General features: G+C 37.3%; 1 protein-coding gene and 1 non-coding gene across 4 annotated transcripts in view; one reads left to right on the top strand and one right to left on the bottom strand.

Annotated features, from left to right (window-relative positions):
• The window catches only part of kcnq1.2 (potassium voltage-gated channel, KQT-like subfamily, member 1.2), a 146374-nt gene that overhangs the window by 24997 nt on the left and 100720 nt on the right, over nt 1-20657 (bottom strand). The gene's annotated exons all lie outside the window — the stretch shown is intronic.
• On the top strand, nt 17906-17978 carry trnat-ugu (transfer RNA threonine (anticodon UGU)). The gene has a single exon. It is a non-coding gene; the product is annotated as a tRNA-Thr (tRNA).

Here is a 20657-nt window from a genome sequence, read left to right on the forward strand (position 1 = left end):
CGTATTTTCTAGTATATAAGGCCCAACACCAATGCATTGTAAATTTTCAAACTTTTACATATATAAGTTATACGTATACGCTCATACGTATATATACATATATATATATATCCTGGACTGGTTCATGTCAATCTTTTGTCATCTTTTGCAGCAATAGGATTTTATAGCTCTTTTTGTCTCTGTGGCTTTTCGTCAGCCCCCCCCCCCCCCCCCCCCCCCCCCCCCTCCTCTACCCATCATACACAGTTATGCTAAAGACATTAGCGGCGACCATTCCACAATGACACGAACGACACATGTCCCCCGGATACCTCGCGAGCAAGCTCGTCGGCCGACTTGGGAAGCAGGTTGTTCATTTATGGTGGCGAGGGGGGCGGGTGGGATCTTCTCCCACGGGCTGCGTTTTCATGCTTTCAGTTCTCATTAAAAAGCACAAAAAGAGAACGGCGCTTGGCCCTTTGCGGCTAACGGCCTGGGCGATTTCGCCACATTGAAACGCCATCTTATGCCCCTCTTCCCCCCCCCAAAAAAAAAAAAAAAAAAACTCCTCTCAAGGGGTCTCTTATGCTGCCGTGTAACAAGTCCTGGCAGGCTGGCGGGCGGGTAATTTGGCCGTCATTAAAAGGTGGGTATCTTCCTCTCGGATTGGGCTGCCAGGCGGCAGGAAGTGGTCAAAGAGCATGCTGGCTCTTCATTTACGAAGTGCCGCTTTTTTTTTTTTTTAAGGTTCTTTTCGTGTGTCACTCGGAATCTTCGGTGGCGCTATCTTTGGGCCAGGGAGAGGGAGCCACAGGCCGCGCTTGAGGTTGTAACGGCTAGTCCGCTTTATTCTCTTAAAGGACAACCGACACCATTTTTTTTCTTTCCGAACTGACATCAGAAAAAGGTTTTATAGCATCTAAAATAGCCAAAACACGCAGGATGATATTTTTAGTCAAATGCAAAACACCAATAAAAATGACTTCAAGTGTCCAAAAACGACTTCAAACTGAAACCGAAAATGCCCATTTTCAGTAGGTCCCACCCCCTTGTTCGTGACGTCACGCAAGGATGTCTTGCCTTGCTCGAGAATCAAAACAATGGCTTCAGATTTGGAGAAGATGCCTTCTTGTTACTCATCCAGTTATGAATATGATTCAAATAGTTCTGAAGAGGAAAGCATACATGTTTGCAATCGATGAAAGAAGTCCTTCCGGATCAATTCGAGCCGTCTGGACTCCAATGTAGCATCCCGGAAAATGCACAAGATGGCGCCCAAGCTTTGTTGGAAATTTATGCTTTCCTCTTCAGAACTATTTGAATCATATTCATAACTGGATGAGTAACAAGAAAGCATCCTCTCCGAATCTGAACTCTCTGAAGCCATTGTTTTGATTCTGGAACAAGGCAGTTTGTGAAGGAGTATCGTTACGTGACGTCACGAATAAGGGGGCGGGACTTTGTGAATCTCATCAGTTCCGAGCTCATTTTGTGGCAGCTTTGGGACACTTGAAGTCATTTTTATTGGTGTTTTGCATTTGACTAAATATATCAGCCTGCGTGTTTTCAGTATTTTAGATGCTATAAAACGTTTTTCTGATGTCAGTTCGGAAACAAACACACACACACACACACACACACACATCTTCACAATTCAGTCATTAATTACAGTCAAACGTGTTCATCGAGAAAGATACGTTCCAGACGAACCCGTTAACAGTCAAAATTTTGCAATTCACAGACCAACGGAAGAAAAACGGGTCTAAACCCACAAAATATTTGTGGTATGGTTAAAAAAAAAAAACATATTCGAATGGAGTCACAGGAGTCAGTGCCACACGCGCCAGCATTAGCTATCTAGCTGGCTGGCTATCTAGCTAGGTATCTGTTGGCTATCGATTGACTAGTTAGCTAGCTTTCTATCTATTTGAGTTACTTCCGGGTTGAGTGAACGCTGACGCGTGTGGCTGCCGCTGCTCACCCGCAGAAAAACTCATCCCGTGACTGTAAAGTGACCTTGAGAGTTTTGAAAGGCGCTTATAAATGAAATGTACATTATTATTATTATGATTATTATTATTATTATTGTTTGATAGCTATTTTCCATCTACTAGCTATCTGGCTGGCTAGCTAGCTATCTAGATAGCTATCTATGACAATAATAACAATAATACATTTAATTTATAAGCGCCTTTCAAAACTCGCAAGGTCACTTTACAGTCACAGGATCAGTTTTCCTGTGGGTGAGCAGCGGCAGTCATACGCGCCAGCATTAGCTATCTAGCTGGCTGGCTATCTAGCTAGGTATCTGTTGGCTATCGATTGACCAGATAGCTAGCTTTCTATCTATTTGAATTACTTCCGGGTTGAGTGAACGCTGACGCGCGTGGCTGCCGCTGCTCACCCGCAGAAAAACTCATCCCGTGACTGTAAAGTGACCTTTAGAATTTTGAAAGGCGCTTATAAATGAAATGTATTATTATTATTATTATTATGATAATACATTGAAACTTTTAAAATGCTAATTTCATTAGCATGCTAAAACCCGTTTTGAACTGCGTGCCAATTCATCATACGTCCTTCAAACTTCGTCAAATGAACGCTACAGACTTTGGACACGCCCCCATTTCCCCGCGTCCGCTTTCTCCCGTGACAAGGTGAATAAACGGCGTCGGGGTCAGACGGTGCCTGGTGGCGGTAATATTTCCTGAGGCTGCGCCTGTGGTCTTTTCAACCCAAAAACATACACGGGCAGACAGTGGGTGGATCCTAGCACGACCTTTGACCCCGACAGGGTCTCTCTATAAGGGGTCACCAGAGGCCGTGTTGCCGTCTGTGTCGAGGCCGGCACCTGGATCGTTGGACGTTGCATGTGTGTGTGTGTTTGAGGGGGAAGGGGAAAAAAAGGGGGGGTTGTGGGGGTCTCGAGGGGGAATGAATCAGCAACCCACCCCCTCACTTAGAGAGCTTGCTTCAACAAGATTCCAAGGTCAACTCTCACCCTTTTCTCAAGCCCTTGTCACACACCCCCACCCCCTACTCTTTGCCCCCCCCTCCCGCCCAGGCCCCATGCAGGGTAAACATTTGAGATGAACATCTAAATGCGGAAGATGCTTCAGTCATTAAAAGACTTGTTTTCTCGAATTTTTTGACATTTTTGTTTATTTATGCATTTATGCATTGATGCATTGATGCATTCATGTGTTTATGTATTTATTTATGTGTTTATTTATGTATTTATTTCTGTCGGTATTTATGTATTTATTTATTTATTTTTAGTTATTTATTTGGTTATTTATTTATTTATCCTTCCATCTATCCACCCATTCATTCATTCATTCGTTTAATCATTTATTTTTTATTTCTTTCGTTATTCAGTTATTTATTGATGCATCCATTCATCCATTTATTTATTTATTTATTATTTATTGTCTATGTATTTGTCTATTTACTCGTCCATGAGAGTTTTGAAAGGCGCTTAGAAATTAAATGTATTATTATTATTATTATTATTATTATATATTTTTTCTTTACATATGTATGTATTTATTTGGTGTCTATTTGGTGTCTATTTATTTATTTATTTGGTTTTTTATTTGGTTATTTATTTATTTATCCATCCATCCATCCACCCATTTATTTATTTATTCATTCATTCATTCATTCATTTAATCATTTATTTCTTTCGTCATTTATTTATGCATCCAACCATTCATCCATCCATCCATTTATTTATTTATTTATTGTCTATGTATTTGTCTATTTACTCATGTCCATGAGTTTTAAAAGGCGCTTAGAAATTAAATGTATTATTATTATTATTATTATTATTATTATAGATTTTTTCTGTACATATGTATGTATTTATTTGGTGTCTATCTATTTATTTATTTATTTGGTTTTTTATTTGGTTAGTTATTTATTTATCCATCCATCTATCCACCCATTCATTTATTCATTCATTCATTCATTCATTTGATCATTTATGTCTTTATTTATTTCATTATTCAGTCATTTATTTATGCATCCATAACATCCATCCATCCATGCATCCATTTATGTATTTATTGTCTATTTATTTGTCTATTTCCTCATGTCCTTGAGAGTTTTGAAAGGCGCTTAGAAATTAAATGTATTATTATTTTTTTGTTTTTCTTTACATATGTATGTATTTATTTGTGTATTTATTTATTTATCATTTTTTAAAATTTATTTATTTATGTATTTATTTTTTTAGTGTCTGTGTGTGGTTATTTATGTATTTATTTATCCACCCATCCATCTATCCACTGGTTTATGTATGTATTCATTCATTTAATTATGTAGTCGTATATTTATTTTTTTATTTGAATCATTTATGTTTTTTGTTTAATTTCCTTGAACGTTGAATGTTTTGTGTTCTTCATATTAGTTTTGTTTTGTTTTTCTCGTTAACTAGAGTAACCTTGCCGATCTCCTGCAGTCCCCAATTTGTCACATTTCCCCAAAACTGTGCGCCGATCCATATGAAAGGCAATTACGGCAACAAAAGCAACTTCTCATCAGCCGCTGCAACTTGATCCAAGAGCTGAAAGTCGCTAATACAAAAAAAGTGTTGCTTTAAGGATAAAAAAACCATTAGCCTCCCTCGCCTCCTAGCATGTGTGTGTCTGTGTGTGCGAGTTAGCGTGTTGCGTACGTGTGCGTGTGTGTGTGTGTGTTTTCCAAAGCGTATCCCTTACGCTGTCATCACATATGACAGCAATGAGAGCCTGAGGCAAGAGAAAGGAATCCAATTTTCACCCTCCACGCCAAGCCTGTCACATTGCCCCTCCCCCCCCACATGCACCTGAGGGCGGACAGCGCGCCAATGAGCAAGCAAGGATGGACAAACGACTGATTTGTGATCGTTTTCGGCATTGGCGGTGGTGGATGACATCTGTCTGGAAGAGAATCTTTGAGGTAAAAGGGGCCCGAGGCTGTTGACAGCTAACCCCACCGCCAACTCAGCACCTCCCCTCCCCAATTTGAAGGCCACAATCTACCATCGTAAAGCCATCACAACAAGACTGCGTCAGCGCCAAAAAAGTTATCATGGATCTTTTTTTTCCCACTAGCGTCGAAGCTAAGCTAACATACCTGTCAACCTTGGCTCATAGCTGCCCTTATAAATGATTCCAGTTCCCGTATAAAAGTTTTAGTATGTCGTACATTATTTGAAATGATAAAAAAAAAAAAAAACGCTAACACAAGCCAAAGCTACCAACAAAAATCTTAGTTCGCTGACGAAGCCTCTTGGATGAAAAGTGTCCGACACCTTGAAAGAAGTACAGATGACGGCTGAAGAAACCTTTTCATTGATGAATAACAAATAATATGTTAGTTCTTAATAAGCTGCAAATCCATCGGCGAAGTTGTTTACCTATAAGATAAAGTGCACCTGGTCACCCGCCCCTCCAAAATAAAATCCGAAATCACGATCAGCACCAAATCAAAATTCAAATCACAAATCACACAGTGGGCAACCGAATCCTTCAGATCCGCAACCCGCCGCCGGCGTCCCACTCGGCCTACCTGTCAGAGGATTCCTGGCCGCCATTTAGCCCGTCAGGTAGCCTATGACGCCCACACCCCACCCCGACTTTCTCCAGCCTGCCCCCACCTCCTTATCAGGATAATGAGCTGCATTTAGGAGCATTACGGGCTGACCCCGAAGACTTTCTCTGCTGCTAAGAGAGGCCTTGTGCCACTGATGGACAGCCTGAGAGGAATGCGATACGGCGTGGAATGAGGCTGCAGGGTGAAAAAAAACACACCAAACAAACAACAAATAAACTGAAGCCGATTTGGTAAAGGACAGCCTGAACTGGTCGTCAGCCAATCGCTGTCCACAATGTACCAAAACAACAAAACCAAAATAAACGAACACAAAAAACTATTTAGCTAGGTTTAGGTTTTTATTAGCTATTTAGCTCGCTAGGGGGGCTACCTAGCGAGATGGCTAAGCTATCCAGATATCTAGCTAGATACCTAACTAGCTAACCAGCTAGCAAGACCGATAGCAAAATAACGAGATATTCTGATATCTATCTAGGCCGATAGCAAGATAGCGAGATAGCTGGACAGCAGTCTAATAATAATAATAATAATAACAATAATAATAATAATAATACATTTGATTTATAATAAAACTTTCAAGGTCAACAGTCACAGGTTAAGCAGCGGCAGCCACACGCGGCAGCATAAACAATAACTCAATAGATAAAAACTAGCTAGCCAGCTAATAGCTAATAGCTATCTAGATTTATAGCTAGCGCCTTTCAAAACTTTCAAGGTCACTTTACAGTCACAGGTTAGTTTTTTCTGTGGGTGAGCAGCGGCAGCCACACGCGGCAGCATTCACTCAACCGAGAAGTAACTCAAATAGATAGAAAACTAGCTAGCCAGCTAGCTAAAAGATAGCTAATAGCTATCTAGATAGCTAATAGATAGCTAGCTAGATACTACTACGACTACAACTACTACGAATAATAATAATAATAATAATAATAATAATACATTTGATTTATAAGCGCCTTTCAAAACTGTCAAGGTCACTTTACAGTCACAGGTTAGCTTTTTCTGTGGGTGAGCAGCGGCAGCCACACGCGGCAGCATTCACTCAACCCAGAAGTAACTCAAATAGATAGAAAACTAGCTAGCCAGCTAGCTAAAAGATAGCTAATAGCTATCTAGATAGCTAATAGATAGCTAGCTAGATACTACTACGACTACAACTACTACGAATAATAATAATAATAATAATAATAATAATAATACATTTGATTTATAAGCGCCTTTCAAAACTGTCAAGGTCACTTTACAGTCACAGGTTAGTTTTTTTCTGTGGGTGAGCAGCGGCAGCCACACGCGCCAGCATTCACTCAACCCTGAAGTAACTCAAATAGATAGAAAGCTAGCTAGCCAGCTAGCTAATGCTGTAAATAGCTAATAGCTAGTTAATATATAGCGAGCTAGATACTACTACGACTACTACTACTACTACTACTACCACTACTACTACTACTAATAATAATTATTATTCTAATAATAATACATGTGAGCCAATCTCTTTTTCACCAATGGATGCTACAGCTTCATGTTTGCGCTTTCAAAAGTTAGTTTTTAGCAGACGTGCCCGCATGAGCAGATTCCCAAGCCTTCACGCAGCGAAACATCCGAGAGACCAAACCGCACCCGCGCATTCTCCCGCTTTGCACGTCTCTTCACGGTACTTTCTTTTCTTAATAAGAATTATCATCGCTGTCGGCTGATTGCGAGCGCCCACGCACGACAAGCTCCTCTTTGTTTGTCGCATCCAACCAAATTGCTTTTGGCGCCAAACCGGCGGGTTTGGGAATGTCTCCAAAGGCTGTGCCCCGCGGAACGAGGGAGGCACACTCATTACCCTCGGCGCAGGGCATAATTTAGTGCGAGTGCGTCAAAATAATGCGGCCATCTTTCCAAAAAAAAAAGAGCTGGGTAGGGGTTAGCGGTAGCGGGAAGAACAGCCCATGGGAACTGTGAGTCAGGCTGAGCCGTCAGCGCGAGTGCGGTGCAAGCGGACGGGAATGGCCGACCAAATACACACACAGAAACACACACGTACACACACACACGCAGAAGCATGTGACAACTACACACAAAGTTGAGTGAACGCCGGCTCATGTTGCTATCTATTAGCTATCTAGCAAGCTAGCTATATATTTGCTATTTATCAGCTATCTAACTAGCAAGCTAGCTATGTATTAGTTATCTATTAGCTAGCTAGCTAACTTTCTATCTACTTGAGTTCATTCATATCCAAATTGTTATCCTGACATATCGTGTGTGTGATTGTGTATATAGATGGTTGGCTGGCTATCTGTTGGCTATCTGTTAGCTAGCTAGCTAGCTAGCGATCTGGTAGCTGGCTGGCTGGCTATCTATTGGCTATCTGTTGGCTAGCTGGTTGGTTAGCTGGCTATCTATTAGCTATCTATTGGCTAGCTGGCCGGCTGGCTATCTATTAGCTATCTATTGGCTAGCTTGCTGGCTGGCTATCTATTAGCTATCTGCTAGCTAGCTGGCTGGCTATCTATTAGCTAGATAGCTAGTTTTTTATTTATTTGAGTTATTCCGGGTTGAGTGAACGCTGGCGCATTTGGCTGCCGCTGCTCACCCGCAGAAAAACTGATCCAGTGACTGTAAAGTGACCTCGAGAGTTTTGAAAGGCGCTTACAAATGAAATGTATTATTATAAAGACCATTTTCCATGTTTTGCTTCGTTTAGCCTGTTTAGCTTGAGTTTATTCATCCAGACATCTGTGGCTCTTCACTCTTTTTGACATAGCCGGATGGTCGGCAATGTTAGCAATCGATGAAGCTAGCGACAAACTGAGTCCCCACCTTGTCACTAATTCGAGTGTAGCGAGGCTAGCAGATTACCGATGTACCGATTTTTTAGAGCAATACATCTCAAAAAAGACTATCAACGTCGCAGTCATAATACTAGTGGGCCTCAATCTGCAGTACATATACACGTAAAAGCTAGAAACCACTCATTTGACGACAATGGGGTTAAAATGTTAGCGAAAGGAAATAGATGGTTTGAAAGGGGAGTAAAAGAAGCTATTTTCATAAAACAGCTAAACCCTTCACTAAATCGCCATGGTGGGGTGAGGTTCAATTTGGATCGTTCCTACATCCGACTTCTTAGGCAACATAGGCTTAGTTATGCTGATGAGATGATACCAGATCAAATGGGGCAATCACAACAGTCGTAGACCCCATACTCGGGCAGGTGTAATCAGTCAGACAATAGAAGTAATCAGTGTAGCCGCAGGGAGTAGTCCTCTGCTCCCCCCAACCTGAGAGCAGGGACCAATCATAGCAGAGTCTGGCACCGCCACGTCTGGACAGTAGATATATATACAGGGCCAAAACTACCAGCAAAAGATTTTTGTTCGCTGACGAAGCCTCTTGGATAAGAAGCAAAACATCCGACACCTTCAAAGAAGTACAGATGACGGCTGAAGAAACCTTTTCATCGATGGACCACTCCTGTACGACTGAGAGCTTACACAGACCCATGTAAAGCTTTTAGTTACAGAAAAAAAATGAAACATTTTGATGTCATCCAAAACCAAAATGGCCGAAAAGCCTCGCTAAAGAAAGCCGTTACCGTCTCTTTCTCTCTCTTATGCACTTATGCTATTCAAGACAACAAACGCAAGTCAGGATTGACGACGTCGAGGCCTGTCGCTCGGAAGCCGCGTTAGCTAGCATGCGCCGCGCTTTCGTAACGATCTTAAGTGTCCTGTTTTTATTTATTTTGATCTTTATTTGTTTTTACAAGCCACGTTCAAGCTGTAACAACACAGCGTTCACTCAACCCAGAATAACTCAAATTGATAGAAAGCTAGCTAGCTAGCAAACAGATAGCTAGCTAGCTAATAGGTAGGTGGCTGGCTAAATAGCTAATATGTTTCCTGACTCAAATAGCTAGCTAGCTATATTCATCAGGGGGCGCGGGGGCTTTGCCGTGGTGGTCTGTGAATGTCAACGGTTAGCAAGAAACGGCCTTATGGGAACATTTTAGCGCAATCAGCATCTATTGATATGCAAAGCGTCGACGGCAACGGTATACAAACACGCCAAGTGGGACAAAAAGCACAACAAGTCTGACACAAAGACGGACTCGGCGTGTCAGACGGACATTAGCGATTGATGGAAAATTTATACAACCGACTGATTGATTTCGATTACATTCGGACGGAATTTGGAGAATTAAAATGTGAAAGAGACATTTATTGAAGGTAGAGTTCCTCCTGATCGTTTTGTGCGTCGAGGAAGCTAGCTAACGTTATATAATATAGTGTATATAATATATCATAATATATAATATATATAATAACATATAATAAAGCTATATATATATATATATATATATATATATATATATCAAAGCATCAATTTATTTATATATTTCTAAATAGAATATCAACATGTTGTTAACTCATTGCAAAAATGTGTCCACTATAGTGCCAGGGTTTTTGTCACTTTCACTCAAATTGCAGGACCCATAGAAGTTTTACGACTAAATAAATATTCAATGCAGCATTAGAAACCTTAGACTCTCTTTTTTTAATCAGAAAAATACATTCCTAAAATATATGAGGCTAGAGTTATGTAAGCTTGAAATGTGGGCAGATGTCCAAAATACAATGTAATACACACATATTGGTTTATATGTATTATTATTATTAGTATTATTATTAAGTATTATTATTATCATTTGCTAGCTATTCGCTATCTATTAGCTCTGGCTGGCTAGCTAGTTATCTGGCTGGCTAGCTAGCTATCTAGCTATCTATCTATTCACTATCTAGCTGGCTGGTTAACTAGCTAAGTATCTCTTGGCCATCGATTGGCTAGCTAGCTAGCTTTCTATCTATTTGAGTTACTTCCGGGTTGAGTGAACGCTGGCGTGTGTGGCTGCTGCTGCTCACCCGCAGAAAAATGTCTCCTGTGACTGTAAAGTGACTTTGACAGTTTTGAAAGGCGCTTATAAATGAAATGTATTATTATTATTATTATTATTATTATTATTATTATTATTATTATTATTATTATTATTATTATTATTATTTCGACCGAGTTTCATCATCTGCTTGGCTCCATGATGACACAATCAGTCCAAAGGCATACGCTGATGTCATTTTAGAGATTTAGCAATCGCGCGTGTTAATCGTCAGCCATTTTCTCAAGGCTGAAATTGCGCAAGTCAATGATTGACAACTTTTATAACGCAATAAAAGGGCCTATTGTGTCTGATACCGTCTCATTTCAAAAACTGCATCCAAAGTCACATTCAAGCTGTAACTAAACAATAAAGAGACAGGCAGACGACAGGGTGAGAAAACACAGATACACACACACACATGAAAGGGAGACGACAGAGCTTGAAACAAAAAAAAAAAAAACAAAAGTGAAATGGTGAGAAAATGGATAGAAAACATTGACATTTGGACTTGTTTCAACTTTGATAGTTCAAAAGCAGAGTGTAGACTGTAAGGTTAAAATATCCCATCAATCAGGCTCCACAAATGACCCGCACAAGCCATCTGTACACTTGATGCAAAAAGCTATTAACCCAGCTAAACAGAACACAATTGATGAGGAACTAGGTAAAATGATTGCAGAGAAAGCACCTACAAGGGATCATTCCTCAAGATGGTGAAAGAAGAAGGCTACTTTCCTCATCAAGTGTTTAATGCTGATGAAACCGGCCACTCCATTCCATCAAGCCATCAACGACCATCACAAAGGTAAATAAAACGACTTTATTATAAAGTACAGTTTGTTTCTTTAATTATAATACCATAGCACATGTATTATACATAAAATAAGGTCTATTTTGTGTGGTTTTAAGGCTTAGAAAATTAGAAAGTACATGTTTTATTGGGACCTGGGAACGGATTATTCACATTTTAATGGTTTCCTATGGGAAATTAATTTTGGGGATACACACTTTTCGCCTTACACACTCTGTCTGGGAACCAATTAAGTCCGTAAGCCAAGGTATCACTTTATTCCCGAAACATCACTGTTAAAAACAGATTAACCAACTTTTAAAATTAAATCATCAGCAACATTACTGAGTTACTATTTTTTTTAAAGGTAACCATGACATCACCGTCCCTCACTCAAAAAAAAAACAAAAAACACACACACACACACACACACACACACACACACACACACACACACACACACAGACTCCTCCACATAAGATTAGGAGTGACGAGTAAATTATTAGTTATTTTTCCCCCCTTCCCTCCCTCCCTTAGCCCCGCCCCTCCCTTTACGCGTTCCAAGCCATTACTTGACAAGATGTAAGATAAAAATGTGCAAGTAAACCGGCATAGTTTAATAAGTAGCCAAAGGGATCCCATTTGGGTGAGGTTTTAATCTTTCTTCTACGAGCGTATCATATTTACGAATTTTATGTTGGCGTGTAAAAGTTTTACGAGCGGTGTGCATAACGTCCTTCGCGTGGCTGACGGCGAAACGGCGCAACTTTCACCAACCGGCAGGATCACATTTGCAGGAGATCTCAGATTTTCATCTCTTGGGGTGGGGTGGTTCTGGTGTACGCTTCGGTTGTATTTAACTTGAATTGAATCATCCCTGGAGTTTCAGTATATCACATCTAGTCTACATGTGTTTTTATTTATTTATTTATTTATTAATTAATTAAGTAATTAATTTATTTTAATTAATTTTATTTTAATTTATTTATTTATTTATTTGTGTATTTATGTATTTATTTATTTATTTGTGTATTTATTTACGTATTTGTGTATGTATGTATTTATTTATTTATTTTTGTTCATTTGAGCGTTTATTTATTTACTTGTTTATTTATGTATTTATGTATGTATGTGTTTGTTTATTAACTTAATTTATTATTTGGTTATTTATTTATTTATTTATTTGTGTATTTATTTATTAGTTTATGTATTTATTTATTTTTTGTGTATTAATTAATTAATGTATTTATTTATTTATTTATGTGTTTATTTATTTATTTATTTATTTATTTATTTATTTATATGTGTATTTATTTATTTATGTGTATTTATTGTATTTATTTATGTATGTATGTATTTATTTATTTATTTGTTTATTTATGTATGTGTTTGTTTATTAACTTAATTTATTAGTTGGTTATTTATTTATTTATTTATTTATTTATGTATTTTTTGTGTATTAATTAATTAATTAATCAATGTATTCATTTATTTATTTATTTGTGTATTTTTGTATTTATTTATTTATTTATTTTTGTCCATTTGAGCGTTTATTTATTTACTTGTTTATTCATGTATTTATTTATGTATGTGTTTGTTTATTAACTTAATTTGTTAGTTGGTTAGTTAGTTATTCATTTATTTATTTACTTATTTATTTATTTATTTTGTATTTTTTTATTTGTTTATTATTTTTCAAACCGTGTCAAGTCTGTGAAAGGCACTTATAAATAAAATGTATTATTATTATTATTATTCTGATTATAATTATGATTATTATTAGGAGTATAATGATGATGATGATGATGATGATGATGATGATGATGATGATGATGATGATATTATTATTATTATTATTATTATTATTATCTTTGCACAACGGCTATTTTCCTGAATGACAGTCAGTTATTATTATTAACTCATTCACTGCCAGACGTGCAAAAAATGTGTTCACTCCAGTGCCAGGGTTTTTGTCATTGTCACTCAAATTTCAGGACTCACAGAATATTGAGTTTTCTGACTACATAAACATTCAATACAGCATTAGAAACCCTAGACTCTCTTCTTTCATCGGAAAAAAATAGTTAATTCCCAAGTTATATGGGTCTGGAGTTATATGAGGTGGAAATGGGGGCAGATGTCCAAAATACAATAAATACATACATATTGGGTTATATAGCGCTTTAACAACAGCGCTAACATGGAAAAAAAGGGAAATTCTGTCCCCTTGTAATAAAGAAAAAAACAGAGGCCACGGCCAGCACTTTATCGGCACCAAAACATGAAAAAACAAAACCAGACCAAAGTCGAGAACGGCGCTCCATGTCATTATTTTCAATTCACAAATAAAACGTTTTGCATTTGCGGCGAGTCGTCAAACATTGACTTGCTTAACCGAATCAAACATCTCGCCAGGCGCGTTTGCACGGATGCGTCGAGACGACAGTCAACACGTTCTTGCTCGACAGCTGACGGGGGGGAGCGCCGCGCGCACACACGCACACCCGCCGCCGCGTTAAGCTGGTCTGCCGCAATGTAAACAGCATGCAGGTATACACACCCACGACATGTATTTGGAGCAGCTCAGGCATGAGCACACAACAACAAAACACACACACACACACACACACAAAGTGCGGGTAAGGGACAGTGAGGGCAGGCCACGGTTGTTATTCTAGCGCACGCTGGCCGAGCGGACTGTGTAATCACCAGGGTGGAGTCCATCTTGGGTTTCGGGTTCATTTACTGCTTTTTGGCCCACTTGTGTGATTTTCGCAGGCGGCAGGGAAGAAAACAAAAAAGAGAGAGGAAGATGCCACCTCGAGTGGAGTTGCGGTGCGTTCACGTTGATTATATGACGTGTTTGGCGGTGTTGGGATAAGAGGTGGAATCACGCTCAATGGCGAGGGAGGAGTTTACATCATCGGTGACAAACATGAGGTTCCCGGGCCAGGTCCGGTCCACTGCATCCCTTCGTATGTTTATTTGTCTTGTGGTTTTTTTTGTATTTATATTTTATGTATTCATTGTATTATTTATTTATTTATTTATTTATTTATTTATTTATTTAGTTATTTATGTATTTATGTATTTATGTCTTTATGTATTTATGTATTTATGTATTTATGTATTTATTAATGTATGATTTATTTATTTATTTATTTATTTATTTATTTATTAGGGCAGAAAATCTCCAGAAAAATTGTTCTTCAATTATTTTTCACCCCTCCAAATCCAAATCTGTGTTCATATAAATTAAACAGTTCCAAAACTGCTGTATTATTGCAATACTGAATAACTCTATTCATTTATTTTTGTATATATGTATGTATTTATTATTTATTTATTATGTGTTTATTTGTTTGTGTATTTGTTTCTTTACTTATTTGTGTATTTATTTAATTGTGTATTTATTTATTTATATGTATGTATATTTATGTATATATATGTATGTATTTATTATGTATTTATTATGTTTTACTTGTTTGTGTATTTATTTGTGTATTTATTTATTTGTGTATTTATTTATTTATGTACTATTTATTTATTTATTTATTTATATGTTTATTTATGTATTTCTTGATGTATTTACTGATGCATGTATGTATGTATTTATTTATCATGTATTTGTTATGTATTTATTTGTTTGTGTATTTATTTATCTGTGTGTTTATTTATTTATTTGTGTGTTTATTTATTTATTTGTGTATTTATTTATTTATTTATTTATTTATTTATTTATTTATTTATTTATTTATTTGTGTAGTTATTTATTCATTTCTTTATTTATTTATGTGTGTATGTATGTATTTCCTGGTGTATTTATTTATGCATGTATGCATGTATTTATTTATGTATTTGTTTATTTGTGTATGTATATACTTGTTTATGCATTTATCTGTGTATTTATGTATTTATATATTCATTTAGGTATTTATTCATTTTGTATTCATGCATTTATTTTTTATTTTTTATTTATATATTAATGTACGTCTTTATTTCTTTATTATATGTTCATTTATTTATTTATGTATTTATTTACTTGTGTATTTATTTGGGTGTTTATGTGCAGTATTTATTTGTTTGTTTAGTTGTATATTTATTTGTGTATTTGTTTGTGTATTTATTTGTTTGTTTATTTGTATATTTATGTATTTCTTTGTACGTTTATGTATTTGTTTATCTGTGTATTTATGTATTTATTTATTCATTTAGGTATTTATTCATTTTTTATTTATGTGTTTATTATTTACTTTTTAATTATATATGAATGGTGATTTGGGTGTTTATGTACAGTATTTATTTGTTTGTTTATTTGAATATTTATGTATTTGTTTATGCGTTTATGTATTTATTTTTCTGTGTATTTGTGTATTTATATATTCATTTAGGTATTTATTCATTTTTTTATTTATGTATTTATTTTTTATTTATATATTAATGTATATCTTTATTATTTATTATTTATTATTATTTATTTATTATATTATTTATGTATTTATTTGGGTGTTTATGTGCAGTATTTATTTGTTTGTTTATTTATTTGTATATTTGTTTATTTGTATATTTATTTTTTAGTGTATTTATTTATTAGTGTATTTATTAGTGTATTCACGACTGTATTTACGAGTGTATTTATTTATTCATTTATTTATCCATCTAACAGTAGTGGAGTTAAAAAACAGGAAAAAAAATCCACAAACCCAAAATAGAAAGACGCCAATGTATGCGTGCCTCTCTCAAGAATCCCAAACAAAACAAAACAAAACTATGCGTCGTCGGACCAGGAATGCGGTTGGCCTGATTGTTCTCGGCGACCAGACCGTCTATATGGCGCCCGAGAGAGATAGCATAAGAACTCCAAAATATTGATTTATTAACAGTTTTCCTCCACTGAGATATGATTTTTAAATTCATATAATTCTGTCAGTTCATTGCGTTGCAATAAAACGAAGCTCGCGTGATGCTTCAAACGCTTCATTTTTCTTAGCGGCCATCTGCCTGGTTGTCATGTCAACGGACGGACGGGTGTGTGACAGACGTCAGACGGGCCCTCCCCCACAATCTCCCGGCAGTGGGTGGGGTCGCCATAGCACGCAAAGGAGCATCTGCATTCCCACAGTAATCAGCCCCCCCCCCCCACCTTACTGAAATTTTATCAGAGGGTGGGGAGGGGGGGTCTTAGGGGCGGTGCTATGTAGCTGAAGCAACAGATTTTGGCGGAGAGGCCTAGTGCCAATGTCAAGGTGCTAACTGAGGAAAGCTGCAGTGCTGCTACAAACACACATACACACACACACATACACACACATCCCTGTTTCAATGGTTTTGTGAGGTCCGGATAACTCCAGATAAGGAGTGAGGATCACCGTTCCTGATAAATTGAGAGCACTAGTGTTACATTTGAAGACTAAATGTCACCCCATTTCCCACTTCAACTTCTTTAAAAACAAAGGAATAAAAAGTGGACTTGGAACTGAAATAACAGCAGGAGTGAGGTCTCTGTATGGGTACATTCAAAGTCCTCACCCCTGTGGTGAATGTGGTTAAAATATCGTATTACTTTTTTGTGGTATGAACTTTTTCTTCTCATTAACCACGCACACACACACACACACACACACACACACACACACACACACACACACACACACACACACACACACACACACACACACACACACACACACACACACACACACACACACACACACACAGTGAGTAAAAAGTGTGTGTATCCGAGTGAAATGAAAATACACCCCAAAAAATCATTTTCGGTGAATTTGTGAGGACCTTTCTGAAACTTTAACGCATATAATGCATATAGAGACCAAGTAGCCCAAATGGAATTGTATAGTGCCTCTTTGCAATTTTTTGATGATGATACTAGTGCAGCGTGTTCGACCGGAAACAAATTCCTTGTGTGTTCTACATACTTGGCAATAAAGATGATTCTGATTCTGATATATAGACCCTCTAAAAGCCTTTAGAATGAAAAACTTGAGGACTGGCCAAAAGGTCCTCACTTGTCAAAAATGTCAATTTTGTATTTTTATTTTTATTTGTATTTCCGATGTGATTTTTTTTTGTATTTGTAATTTTTAATGTTGAATTTTTAATTTGTTTATTTATTATCTAATTTAGAATTTTATTGTTTAATTTTTCATATTTTTAATGTTTAATGTTTAATTTTGTATTTTTTTTTTTTTTTATATTCGATTAAAATTTTTTTGTATGTTTAATTTTTAATTTTATTTTTTTTTTTTTTAGTTGTTAGTGGTCCTCACAACACTAGTTATATAAACACATACACAGACACACACACACACACACACACACACACACACACACACACACACACACACACACACACACACACACACACACACACACACACACAGCAGATGCACACAAGGACTTGTGAGATGACCCCTTCCTTGGCTGCCAACAGACGAGTGGAAGTGACCCCAGTGACCCCTAACAACAATGTTGTGTGTTGACCTTTGACCGCAAGATGCGCACTTTAGTCGCCTATTTTTGCCGCGATGAGCAATTTTTTTCTTTCATTTTTGAATATTTGATGTAAGGCCTACGGTAGCAAGAGTGCGCAGCATGGCCTCATAGCTCAGTGGTTAGAGCACTGGTCTTGTAAACCAGGGGTCGCGAGTTCAATTCTCGCTGGGGCCTGAATAGATTTTAGCATACAGGGTTTCCTGTTCACGTTTTTGGACCGTGAATTAACCTAAATTTGTACAAGGGAAAAATATGTGCGCAAGCAATTTTATTTTGTTCGGCGGTCGTGAAAATTGTGTGGATCCAGATTTTAATTAAAAATTAGACATTAAAAATAGAAAAAAAATCAAATTGGAAATACAAATAAAAATAAGTAATAACAAAAAAAAAAAATTAAACATACAAAAATAAAAACAAAAAAATAAAAGATAAAAATAAAAAAACTAAATATTTTCTATGTAAAAACGATTTAATAATAGAAGAATAGAATAGAAAATACATGTACAAATAAAAAAAAGTAATAACAAATAAAAAAAATACAAAGAAAAAATAAAAAATACAAACAAAAAAATAAAAATAATAAATAAATTAATTAATTAATATATTTTTTTAAGTATGTAAAAAATGTTTTAATAATAGACGAATTAATGTATGTATGAATTAATGAATTAATGAATAAATTGAAATAAATAAATTGAAATAAATAAATTATATAAATAAATATATCTAAAATAATATATGTAAATATATATATATATATATATATATAAATATATTTATATATATATATATATATATATATTTCCAATCATATTATAAATCATGACATGATATTGGAAGAGGCGGATGAAGTCGAATAAGTGCCCACTCATGGCCCACGTACGAATTTCATTGCCCGCCACCGGTTGATGTCATTTATTCTGAAGACCTTCAGTGAGTTTATGCTTCACCCCCCCCCCCCTCCCTCAAACAAGAAGCGCTTTCCTCCCTCAGTTCAGCGTCCGTGAGAAGATAAATCACCGCCCCGTATCTTATCTCCCTTATCGCGCAGACTCCAGCCTTCTCCTTCACTGGTCTTCTGGACAGACCTCCTCCCGGTGTGAACCAGGAGATACGACAGCATAGTCAGCGCGCCCTTTTTCTCGTCTCTTATGCCCGCGCCTCTTCAGAACCGAGACTGTTTATCCGTCGGGCTTATCGAGCCGACTGCAGCGCAGACACGGACGGCCTCCCACTTCCTCGTCGGTGAGTCATGGGACGGGACGTGTCAAGATCACCCTGCCTGTCTCACGTCTTATCTGTCGCCCTCTCAAAACAAGTACATAGAATAAAAAATCCAAGGATGGGATATGGGGGACACCAACTTCAACCGATCCATCAAGTAAGAGAATCGCTTAGACAGCGATTCTTTCATTATGACTGCGCACGAGTCCTTTGAAAAGGAAAAAAAAAAAAAAAAAATACAGCCGCAACTTTTACAATTTAATTTCCATCCATCCATCCATCCAGTCCGCCGCCATCAAGCGTGGCTGCGGTTTCTCGCTCCTTGAGTCGACTTCAAAGCTAATGACGCACCATTACAAGGCGTGTCACTTTAAATTGCCCCATAAGGGCAGTGTAAAAACGCACGCCCTTTGTATTCCGAGTTAAAAGGAAAATTCAAAAAAATAAATAAATACATGAACAAAGGTTAAAATATCCCATCAATCAGGCTTCACAAATAACCCGCACGAGCCATTTGTATAATTTGAAGAGAACATACAAGCAAGGGAAGCAGCTATTAATGAAGTTTCTAGTGTGTCTGCCTGCATCTGTTGCAATATCACAACTTCTAAGATGTACAACCCAGAGCTCCTTGAGACAAAAGCTATCCATTCCATCAAGCCATCAACGAACGTCACAAAGGTAAATAAAACTACTTTATTATACAGTACAGTTGATTTCTATCATTATAATACCATAGCACATTTATTATACATAAAATAATGTATATTGTGTGTAGTTTTAAGGCTTAGAAAAGTAGAAAATTATGTTTTATGGGGACCTAGGAACGGATTAATCTCATCTTAATGGTTTCCTATGGGAAATTAATGTTTGGAATACACACTTTTCACCTTTCACACACTCTGCCTGGGAACCAATTAAGTTTGTAAGCCAAGGTATCACTGTATTGCATTGTATACATTATAAATGTATATTTTCGGCGCAAAGTCCATCCAATGGAAATAAAGACGATGAAATAGCCTTTAAGTGGATGCAAAGAGATGCTGGATGTGGACGGCGATGGGAAAAAAACCATCAACCATCGTTGACAAAAGCTAAAAATCAGCCAAGCAGCTTGACGATGAGACCCAAAGCGAGAGAGCGAGATGATGCCCAGACATGCAGACTATCCGTCTGGGCTTTGAGGGAATGTGGTCAAGACACACTAGTGGGCAAGAGCCCGTCCGTCTGTGAAATTAGAGAGTGGCGCTAAGAGAAGAGAGCCAGAGAGCCAAACAGCGTCGTGCCAGTGCAATGCCCCTAGCGTGATTTACTGCGAGGCTGCACCTCGAGCTGCACGCGATCCAACGGTCGGCGAAGCGGCGCTCTCGTTGCGTGCTATGCAATACGGTGTAAACCCCCCCCCCCCCCCCCACCTCAACTCCCTGCCCAAAACGTGACAAAGACCAGGTCTGCTTGACACATTCACAACGTCGGATCCAGATGAGGGTGTGCCATATAAACACAGCATGGAAAGGTTACGCACGCATAGTACTCTATATACACACATATATTCATATACATACATCTGAATAAATATAGAAATACACAAACACACATACATACACATTATACACAGTTGATACACGC

This window comes from Hippocampus bargibanti, linkage group LG05 (genome assembly GCF_051943395.1).
Source record: "Hippocampus bargibanti isolate YZ-2025 linkage group LG05, ASM5194339v1, whole genome shotgun sequence".
Classification (NCBI taxonomy): Eukaryota; Metazoa; Chordata; class Actinopteri; order Syngnathiformes; family Syngnathidae; genus Hippocampus; species Hippocampus bargibanti.